Source organism: Drosophila gunungcola, unplaced genomic scaffold, assembly GCF_025200985.1.
Source record: "Drosophila gunungcola strain Sukarami unplaced genomic scaffold, Dgunungcola_SK_2 000042F, whole genome shotgun sequence".
Taxonomy (NCBI): Eukaryota; Metazoa; Arthropoda; class Insecta; order Diptera; family Drosophilidae; genus Drosophila; species Drosophila gunungcola.
This window is the reverse complement of record NW_026453211.1, coordinates 40,521-52,083: the sequence shown is the minus strand read 5'-3', so window position 1 is coordinate 52,083 and position 11,563 is coordinate 40,521. Positions and strand designations below refer to the sequence as shown.

Sequence of the window (11,563 nt, the reverse complement as noted above, 5' to 3'; positions counted from 1 at the left end):
TGGTCCTTGCTATGCATCTGCTTTCGACCAGTAGCTAATTGTTTAGAAATAAGCTCCTTATAGACTCTACACCCTTTGTAGCTGGCTGCGTGATCTTCGTTACAATTTGCACATTTTGCTGGTTGTTCTTTATCTTTTGGACATATCATAGCTTGCTGGCATGCCTACGAGAGCATTTTGCGCACCTATAGGTCTTGGCGCAATTGTGTGTCCGAATTCCTGACAACGGTGGCACTGAACAATGTCTTTTGCTTTATGAGGGGGTTCTATTTTAACAATTGCGTTACCAATATGCTTAACTTCGTAGATATCTTTGTTATTATTGTTGGGCTCAATGTCCAGGAATAACAGATTTAGCGGCTCTTTGGTTCCACGGCTTTTAATGTTATTTATGTTCCTAACAGAGTGACCTTTGGACTCAACGTCTCGTTTAATTACATCAATATCCGTTGAGAAGTGCAAATTTTTTATAACTACCCTAAATGCTCTTTCATGCTTAAGCTGATATGTGTGAAACTTAACAAAATCACTAGCAAGATTTTTAACGAGGGACCTGTATTCATCAATTGACTTAACCATAACTCTCACTTGACCATCTCGTTGAGATTTATAGAGGAAATTTTCTTTTTTAATTTTCGTTTCGAGGTAGGTCAGCATACTACTTATATCACTAACATCCGATAAGAATATAGGTGGCGGCTTGGCAGGTTCATCAACGTTGTCTTCAGTTATCATTTCCAGGGTTTCATTTTCGTCTGCATCATTACCTTTTTCAGTTGGTGAGCGTTCCGCTAAGACAGCGAATTTATTGGAGCTAGTGCTCGGTGCAGGGTCCAGGGCCAGTTTTTTTTTAATTAGAATCGGAGAAACATGGTTTTGTCTCTTGAGTGCATTTGGCTTCGGTATTAATATTAATATTAATTAATCATAATATTAAAGTTTTCAAGAATGTGATTTTGTTGCAATAGCTGCAAGGGTATATGAACTTCGGCTTGCCGAAGTTTGCTTCCTTTCTTTTTTGAAAATATGTTTAAAAATAAAAAAAAACGGGAACATGTAAAACAATTTATAATAGATAAATGTTGTTGCTGTACGCGAGAGAGCGAATATACATCATGGTTTTATGAAAATGATAAAATATGATGAGATTAATTATAGACTTAATTTACAAACACTGTAAGTGGATGACTATTCCGGATAGACTTAAAAATAAAAACAAACTTAATATTCTGCGGAATAAATAAATTATTATTTTCATTTCTTTCATTGCTTTTGATTTTGTATACGTTTTTGTTTTGTGCTATCATTAGTTTTTATTTTTTTTTTAATTTAATACTTTGAGTTATTTTGTTCTTTTTTACGTTTTTGTTTTTTGCTATCTTTTTGTTTTTCTTTTTTTAATATAATTTTCTTGTTTTGGTATCCCGACGATATAAGACTAATTCTTTTTAGATCCATCGGTCACTTTGTGATTGTTACATTATAACTTAAATACTTTGTGATTCGTACAATAAAACTTAAATACTAGAAGTACAATTACATTACATTACGTTACAACAACAATACTAATTTTACCATATACAGATTAAATAGGTTTTGCTGACATGAGTAACATAAAGAAATGAGTTAAATTTGAAACAAAAATTCGTTTTTAAAGTGCGTTTCGTTTCTTATACTTTTTTATATTGTTTGGGAGGTTATTCCAATAGCGAACAGCCTGTATAAAAAAGTGTTCTTCCTTTATCGCCAATTTTAATCTTTTGCAGACAATGTTGTTTGTTCTAGCTGACAAAGCCAGTTGCACATGTTCAATTAAGTACTGCGGCTCTTTTTTAGTCAGGAGTTTATGCAGAAATAAGAGGGTTTTTTACTTAATCCATGACTCAAAGCTTAGTTAAAAAATATTATTTGAGTGGCGTGTTATGTGCTCCCTGCGGCTTAAATTAAAAACATATCGCGCAATTGAGTTGAAGGCAACTTTTAGTCTTCGCATGCTAATGGCGTCGCAGGATCGAAATACTTCAATATCGTAAACAAATTTGGAATAATGCAGGTTTTCGCTACAAGCATCCTGATATTCTGTGGAATAAGGTTTTTGGATAGGGATAGCTACATGAGCATGACATATGCTGTTCCTGTGGCTTTGTTCACATGGTCATCCCACGTTAATGTGGAATAAAATTCTATTCCCAGATTTGTGACCCGGTTAAAAAATTCTATTTCAACATTATTTACCTCAATCTTTGGAAGACAGCTAAAGTCAATTAATTTTTATGAGTAAGTATGCATTTTGATTTGGATGGATTGAGTCTTAACCCGTTCGCATCAGCCCAATCATTTATTTGTTTAATTTCATTGTAGCTAATTCTAATACACTCACTAATTTGACTTAGGGGACGGCTAAAACATCATCTGGACATCATCTGCATAAAGGTGCACATCACATACATACGTGAGATATGTTCGGATGAGGTTTATTGCACTTGAAGAGAAATTGTACAGTGTGCGAATCTTTGTGCAGAGTATTTCGTGGTTTATCGAGTCAAATGCTTTGCTAAAGTCAAGAAGTGTTAGGAGGGTTACTTTGCTGTCTTCAATTTTTTGGCGAATGTCTTCGGATATCTTTAAAATGGCAGTTGTACAACTTCTGTGCTTTTTGAAACGACATTTCTTGCAATCTAGAAGATAATTGTTCTCCAAGTAAGTTTGCATCTGCAGGGCAACTTATTGCTCAAAGGACTTTGCAAGGAAAGGCAAGATGGAAATTGGTCTAAATTCATTTGTTGATTTCGGGAAGGGCAAAATTTTAGCAATTTTCCAGCAATCAGGAAACATTGACGTGGTAAAAACTGTATTAAAAATATGGGTAATATAACAGATTAGTTTTGGGAGCAACATTTTTATTAATTTGGGGCTAACATTATCTAGACCTTCTGCATTTAAGTATACATTCAAGGACATCACATGGACGTACATTGCATTGGCGAATTTATTATTATAAAATTTACGTTTGGAAGAAGAGATCAAGTTTGTGACTAAGTTTCTCAGTCGTTAATAAATGATGCGCAGGCTTTCAGTTTTATACCTTTTCCAGCGATTGTTGCATTATCCCGCAGGCGAATTTGTTTTTTAATTTCCAAGTTAAACCATGGCTGTACTGCAGGTTATTGTGTTTTTGTTCTTAATGGAACACAGTGTTAAAATAATCGAAGTTGTTTCTGTGGCAAAGTCAAGTCGTAAATGTTTGTCCAGTCATAATTGTCAAATTCAGTTAGTAGGTTGTTTAAATTGATTGATTTATAGTCCCGATAGTTAAAAAATCGTGTTGAATAGTCAGAAAAAAAACCATATGTCATAAATATCAAGTCATGTTTAGAGAAGGCTGGCACACACAACTGATTATAGAGAAGGATTTTTGACGGCTCACTAACAAGGAAAACATCTAACAAAGAGCATCAGGTACTTGTGAAATGCGAAGGTAGTTGGCAGTTTACCAAGTTTAGGCCAAGAGAGTTAAAGTCATTTTGTACACTTTGTTCTCTGATCATGTTACTGTTAAGATCTCCAACCAGGATTACGTTTTCGTACGCCACAGATTTGCCCGATACAAACTCTAAGAGATCAATATATTCGGTCATTCGATGGGGTCTATAAATACAACAGATTAACACTTTTGACTTGAAACTAGGATCTACGACTTCCACAAATCGGGTTTGATTTAATAAGCTTTGAAGTGTATTTGTTGCTTACAAAAATCGATTCACCGCCTGCGTGCTTTAATCTGTCTTTTAGTTACTTTTTTTTTGCTTTTTGTTCAAAAGAATGTCAATTTTTAACCACATTAAACGCATATATATAAAAAAAACATAAAAAATAAAAATAAACAAAAAATACAGTAAATCAAAAACAAAAAAAAATATTAAAACAAACAAAAAAAATAAACTCAAAAAAAAGGAAACAAAAAAAACATAAAATAAATACAAACAAAAAAACATAAAAAAAAAAAACATAAATCAAAATATTATTATGTCAATGTGATATTGTTTATTGTGAGTGTTTGCGCACTTGGCGCTTGTATTTGAAGTCACTAGTTGTAGGGCAAGAGCGGGAGCCAATAAAGCCCAAGACGTTTCTTCCGCCGCTGCAACTTTAATTGCTTAATTTGCTGCTGCCGCCAAATGGATGTTAAATGGAAGTTGCACTTATCGAGTCGGCCAACCAGGTATAGAGTGCTAAAAGTTGAAAGTTAATCTAAGGCGTTTTGTCAATTGTGTTTTGGCCATCTTTCAACTTTTTGCATTCGTGTAAAAATCGGTAGATAGTGAGCATTCTAACCAAGAAATAATAATTTGCATGTACTAACAACCAAAATTCGGCAATAAACATAACATATTTCGAATTATATGTGAATCGCTTTGGCCTATAAACAAGCAAATAAAATACTCGTCGTCGACCTAATTAGTTCGAACTTAATTCCCCCAATTTTCGTCGTAGTGAGCACGAATTTAGGGTATAAATAAAACAGCTGGAAAAAAGTGCAAATTGTGAAAAGTGTAGTTCTTAAAAATTAGCGGAAAAGCTTTCGACGCCGTTTGTCTGAACATTTTCCCGCGCTTTTCAGAACTTTCTCGCGCTTTTCCAATTTTCCCGCGCTTTTAATAATTTTTGCGCGCCTTTCGGCATGAGGCTTATCGGTCAGTGTATCATTCTTCGTTAGCATTTGCCTAGGAAGAGCCGCTAGCCACGTACACGTACACATACTCACGCACACCGACACCGCTGCCGCTATTTCGAGTTATCTTTGGTCGTTTTTGTTCTCGATCGCTGCAGCAGTGCAATTTTCGGTCTGCTAAAACGTTTGTTCGTTTTTTCGGTACGCTTGAGCTTGAGCGTTAGCTTCTCTACAGTGCGTGCGTGCGGCATATTACTGTCGCAAGGCTTATATAAAAAATACAATAAATAAATACAAAAATACAAAATACAAATAAACGCAATGGCAACTAAGGATATCGAAGAGCTTAAACACCAACGAGATGTTTGCATGAAAAGTATTAACCGAACTTATCTCCTCTTAAAAGAAGCTAAATTATCAGTAAACCCAGTCGAGCTTGAGTGTCGATTAGAGATTTTAGATACGCACATTAAAAATGCTTCACTTTTGCAAAACCAAATATATACCGCGAAGAGTTGGAAGAGAGGGTCGTAATGACAAAGTCATTGCTGATTTCGATTTTAAATAAGTGCAAACAAAATAATATCGAGGAATCCGTTCCGCCAGCAAATCGGCCGTCTACCGAGCGTTCCTCTCGCAACTTTTAGCGGAAAACACTCAGAATTTAAAAATTGTATAAGCCTTTTCGAAACTTTCGTTGACAAAGGTGACACTTTACACGATATTGAAAAATCGCGATATTGCAGAAAATTATCCCAAAGCCGCCTGAAGCGGCTGTACTATAATGATTGTTTTATTTTTTTTTGACAATATATCGACACTTTTTAACCGAACTTATCGCCACTTAAAAAAAGCCAAATTATCAGTAAATCCGGTCGAGCTTGAGTGTCGATTAGAGATTCTAAATACGCACATTGAAAATGCTTCGCTTTTGCAAAACAAAATAGAAGTGAAAGATACAAAAGATGTATACCGCTAAGAGTTAAAAGAGAGGGCCGTGATGACCAAGTCATTGCTGATTTCAATTTTAAATAAGTGCAAACAAAATAATATCGAGAAATCCGCTCCGCCAGTAAATCGCCGCCTCAATGCCGTCTACCGAGCGTTGCTCTCCCAACTTTTAGCGGAAAACACTCCGAATTTAAAAATTTTATAAGCCTTTTCGAAACTATCGTTGACAAAGATGACACTTTACACGATATTGAAAAATTCAATCATTTAATTTCGTGTTTATCTGGATACGCTTTAGGAACAATTAGGGCGTTTCAAGTCACTCCGGAAAATTATCCCAAAGCCCTTGCTAGCCTGAAGCGGGTGTACGATAATAATTGTCTTATTTTTTTGACAACATATCGACACTTTTTAATTTGCAACAAATTCCCCAGCCTTCAGCTACAGCCTTGAGAACCCTCATCGTCACTGTCACAGCCTTGTATGACTCCTTGCTGTCTATTGGGGATGATAGACGCATTACTAATGCTATTTTAAAACATCTGGTAATAAGCAAGGTCGATGCAAGAAATAAAAGAAAATGAGAAGAACAGTTAGATTATACTTCGCTTCCACTTTGGAGCGAATGTGTGCCCTCAACAGGCAATACCAACACATGATAGCAGAAGAGGCTTCCAAGCCCAAAACTATTCAGCAGACTCAATCTAACCCTAAGAAGAATGGAAATAGGAGTTTTTCGTTTGTCGCTGCCAGGAACGACTCTGTTCAATGCGTGTATTGCAACTCAGCTGAACATCAGATTGGAAACTGCGCTCCCTTTGCAGCCCTAACAGTTCAGCAAAGATTCGATTTCGCTAAAAGAGCACCCTTATGCATTAACTGCTTAGGAAAGGTCACACGGTTAAAAAAAATGCAAATCGAAAAGATGTAGAGTGTGCAATTCCTCACATCACACTTTGCTACACATATATTCTCCAAACACAAATCTCGCGTTGCCACACCCTTCTCATCCAAGCTCATGCAGGAGTCTCCATCCACTTCGCATGTTTTGCATGCGAATGCATCGGATCGAGTCATTCTTGCAACTGCTGTTGTGAGCGTTCAAACCAAAAGTGGCGAGTTTGTATTAGCTCGACTCTGGTTCACAAGTAAATTTTGTGACCGATGAGGCTCAAAATTACAAGAGAGGTTGTGTGCATGAGCTTGCGAGGCATTGGTGGAACTAATGCCCAAGTTACAAAAAAAATACACACAATTGTGAAGTCGCGAGTAGGGAACAGCCAGTTGTCGTCCGATTTTGGGATTATGAAAAATATTTCTGGTTATCATCCGGATCAAGCGGTAACACCAGCGGTAGATCCATTCTTCTTCAAGCCCCAAAAAATAGATATGCTTATCGGCGCTGATACGTTCTTTGAACTTTTATCTATTGGCCAGATAAAGCAGGGGCCTGAACTCTCCATCTTACAAAAGACAGTTCTCGGCTGGATAGTGTCAGGAAGATGTGCCTCTGAAAATAATGTAAAGGCTGAAAAGGTGGTACACCTCAGCTGCCAGGAGGAAGCGTTGGAGTCAATTGACACAACCCTGCAGAAATTTTGGTCTGTGGAGGACTTGCCGCCCAAGGCTAAAGTCCATACTCCTGAGCAACAACTCTGTCAACAACACTTTGAAAAAAAATACTCAAAGATTGTCGTCCGGTAGATTTTCAGTTCGTTTGCCGTTTAAATCTTGGTTCGTCATACGAAGTTGCGAAACGTAGATTTTTGTCGCTAGAAAGGAAATTGTCAAAGGACCCTTCGCTGAAGAAGATGTATGTTGAATTCATGGAGGAAGGTGTGTGTCAAAAGTTTCCGAACTTTTCAAAAAGAAAAAAAACTACAAAATAGTTTGGAATGAAACTTTGCATTTATTCAAAATAGTCTCCCTCCGACTCAATACAACGATTTGCACGATTTAAAAGTGATTCGAATGAGTGTTTTAGCTCGTCAACCGGGATGGCCTTGAGTATGTCGGTCGTCGCCTTTTCAATGGACTTTATGTCATCAAAATATCTTCCTTTCATTGCCAATTTTAATTTTCCGAATAGGAAAAAGTCACACGGAGCTAAATCAGGTGAATATGGTGAGTGGTTGACGGTAAGAATGTGATTTTTTGTTAAAAAATCGGTCACAAGCGTTGCTCGATGAGACGCCTATTCGTGCTCTTTGAGTGTGTGTGGAACAAACCGTGCACAAACCTTCCGCATACCCAAATGCTCAATCAAAATGCGATGAAAAGACTTATAGGATATCTCCAACTCCATTTCCATGTATCTCAACGAAGATTTTGGTTCTTTTTTGACAAAATCACGAACAATTTGAATGTTTTCATCAATAACAGCACTTTTCGGACGGCATGAACGTTCGTCGTCTTCCAGGCTTTCACCACCATTTTTAAAACGATTTAACCACTCGTAAGTTGAGGTACGGGATAGACAATCATCACCATAAACTTGTTTCATCAATTTATGAGTCTCGGTGAAAGTTTTACCGAGTTTAAAACAAAACTTAATAACCGCTCTTTGCTCCATGATTTTTCGTCGACCAACTAACACAAGGTACTGTCACTTAAAACGCAATAATTCCAGTTCCACTGTTCCAAATGTCTTGAAATTTGGAGGGAAAATCGGTGAATAATGTATCTTTCAAACGCATATACTCACACAAAGATGGCGGCACCACTGTTTCACTGGGCCACATGTCCTCCACCAATGACAAGTACTTCAAATAAGTTGAGAGTAGTTTTCGATGCATCGAGCCGTACATCCACGCAGGTAGCGTTGAATGACATCTTGAGAGTAGGCCCAACTATCCAAGAGAAGCTGTACTCGACTCTGCTTCGGTTTAGATTGCATATGTTTGCCCTTGCGGCGGACGTCAAAAAGATGTATCGTCAAGTGATGGTGGACGAAGCTGACCAAAACTTCCAGCTCATAGTATGGAGACGAGATCCTTCTGAGTTCCTGAAAATCTCTAAGTTAAACACCGTTACATATGGATTTGGCGATTCGGTGTTTAATGCGGCTAGGGGAGATGGCGCAAGTAACTCATCCAAAAGCCGAAAAGGTTATTCAGAATGATTTTTATGTTGACGATTTGTTGACTGGCGCCGGATGCTTTGAGAACCTGCAAAGCCTTCGAGACGAAGTTTCTCTGGTCTTGCAAAAGGCAGGCTTTGAATTGGCAAAGTGGTTTTCAAACTGCCCAGAGTTATCCGCATCTAATAGCGCTGTAATGCCACTTATGGCAGACTCAGACGTAACTAAGACCCTTGGCGTGGTTTAGTTACCGGTTAAAGATTACTTTCAATATCGGTCGGATGACTCTTTTCTGGATCTTCGCGCGACAACGCGAAATATTTTGTCGGTGACTGCTCGAGTTTGTCCTTTGGCCACAAAGGCAAATATGTTGTTGCAGGAACTGTGGCTTCGAAAATTTGATTGGGATTCCCGATTCAAATACATGGTTTCGCTGACGCTTCCATGCGAGCGTATGGAGCGTGCATCTACATTCGGACTCAAACTGCTGAAGGTTTGAAAGTGTCTTTATTGACCGCCAAATCGAAAGTAGCTCCCCTCAAGACGAAAACTTTGCCTCGCCTTGAGCTGTGTGCAGCTCACCTTTTAGCAGATCTCTATAATCGTGTCAGGCCATTGCAAAATTCTCCCATTGAGAATGTTTTCCTGTGGACAGACTCCGAGATCACTTTACACTGGATTAAAACCCATCCCTCGTCGCTGTCGGTTTTTGTTTCGTACCGGGTTGCAGAAATTCAGGAGTGGTCGGAGAAAGCAATTTAGAGACACTTTCCCACGAAAGTCAACCCAGCAAAGTCCCGAGGACGTGACGTAGAGGAGCTTACAACGTCCATTTTTTTCGGTGGGCCTTCGTTCTTGCTAGACTTAGAAAATAATTGGCCTGTATATAAACATTTTGAACTGCCGGCTGATGTAATGTCGATGGAACTACGCAAATCGGCAATAGCTCTCGTAGTCTGCCCAGAGCCAAATTATGTGCTTTTCGTCGCACCTGAAGCTTCTAAGAGTGTTCGTGAGGGTTTTTCGTTTTATTCAAAGGTGCAGAAAGGTGTTGAAGCCCTTTGAAAAAAGTATTTCGCCAAGAGAACTGGATTTCGCTTTTGAGAAAATTGTCGAAGCTATCCAATTTCACAAATTCAGGGACGGTATAAGTTAAATTCGGAAATTCGGTAGCAACGAATATTCGAAAGTTAAACCCTTTTCTTCAGGAGAATAAATTAGATTGGTGTTCCTCGACATTGCTACGATTTAGGGGTCGTTTATTGAACGCTCCTATCCCGTACGAAGCCAAATGCTCGTTGTTGCTGTCTAAAAGCTCTAAAAGCTAACGAATTGTCACGCTGGACCACGAGTTCTCGTAAGTTTGCGCGAGAAAATATGGCTAGTTAATGCTCAAGAAGTCTGCAGATAGACTTCGAGCTCTCCGCCCGTATAATATTTGTGGCGTTGATTTTTGTGGTCCCTTCAGCACAACGTATCGTATCCGTGGTAAGCCACCCTACAAGTCGTACGTTTCCTTGTTCGTCTGTTTTGCGTCCAAAGCGGTGTGGTGCGACAACGCCACCAACTTCGTCGGCGCAGATCGGCACTTGAGAGAGTTCCGAGCCCGTCTGGAGGAGCAGGGGGGCGGTATCCAAACAATTGCATCAAAAAAAGGATGCGAGTTTGCTTTCATACTGCCCAGAGCACCACACTTCGGCGGACTATAAGAGGCAGGTGTGAAGTCTGCAAAACACCTGTTCCTTTAGGCGGTAGGCCAAGACCTCTTGACCGCGGAGAAGCTCGGAACTCTGCTCACCAGCGTGGAGGCCGTGCTCAACTCCAGGCCCCTCGGAGCTCTAAGCAGCGACCCGAACGACGCCGATGCCCTGACCCCCGGTCATCTGCTCATCGGCGGCCTTCTTCTGGCCCCACCATCAGCGGCGCTCCCAGACCATATCAGCCTGACCTGCTTGTGGCGATGGCGAGGTGTCTCGTCTCTCAGGCACAGAGAGACCAGCCCCCAGCAGCGGTCCAAGTGGCACCAGGGGGAGCCCAAAATCGTCGTGGGAGCGCTCGTCGTCGTCGCAGAAGAGGACCTTTCGCCCCAGCAGTGGAGGATAGGTCGAGTGGTAGCGGTGCACGCCGGCGCCCATAACAAGTTTCGCGTGGCGGACGTCAGGACGCAGGAGGGGGAGTATCGGCGAGCAGTCCACCGACTGGCTCTGTTGCCCTTTCTGGGCTGATGGACGTCGTCCCATCAGAGGGGGCGGTGTTTGCGGACTTGGCACTTTTATTTGAAGTCACTAGTTGTAGGGCGAGAGCGGGAGCCAATAAAGCTTTCGTCCGTTCGCTCTTGCGAACTCGTCCCGTCTCTCGCCACCGTAGCATAGGTTAGGTTCTAAGAGAAATTATTGAAATATAATAGTTAGCTCGCTTTCGAACGACATCGTAACCACTCCCTTTCGTGGTCGTAATTTCGCAAAAGTTTTTACTCACATTATCGCAAAATAAATCGTCTCAAACCTACTGCAGTCACAAATTTCGCGTTTCTTAATACAAAATAATATTAAATTTTCAGTGAGTATTATGTTATATTTGTCCAATTTTGATTCATTTTAAACCGTACCGTAATTCCAATACATTTTAATATTACTATATGTCAAAAAACTAAAAACAAATTAAAAAACAGCAAAGTTATAGTTTTTTTTTATTTTTTTCCTACCTTCAATAGAAAGACAACTTTTTGGAAACTTTTATGCAGATAGCTTAAAAACTGAGAGACTAGTTTGCGTATAAACGGACGGACAGACGGACAGTCTGATAGACGGACAGACGGACGGACAGGCGGACATATCTCGACTCTCTCATCGACTCTCTTA

General features: G+C 39.6%; 1 long non-coding RNA gene across 1 annotated transcript; it reads right to left on the bottom strand.

Annotated features, from left to right (window-relative positions):
• Nucleotides 1–7,512: 7,512 nt before the first annotated feature.
• LOC128264001 (uncharacterized) lies at nt 7,513–8,308 on the bottom strand. Its single transcript, XR_008268623.1, has 2 exons — nt 7,863–8,308; nt 7,513–7,729 (listed from the first exon to the last, which is right to left on the bottom strand). It is a non-coding gene; the product is annotated as an uncharacterized LOC128264001 (long non-coding RNA).
• Between the last annotated feature and the right edge of the window lie 3,255 nt (nt 8,309–11,563).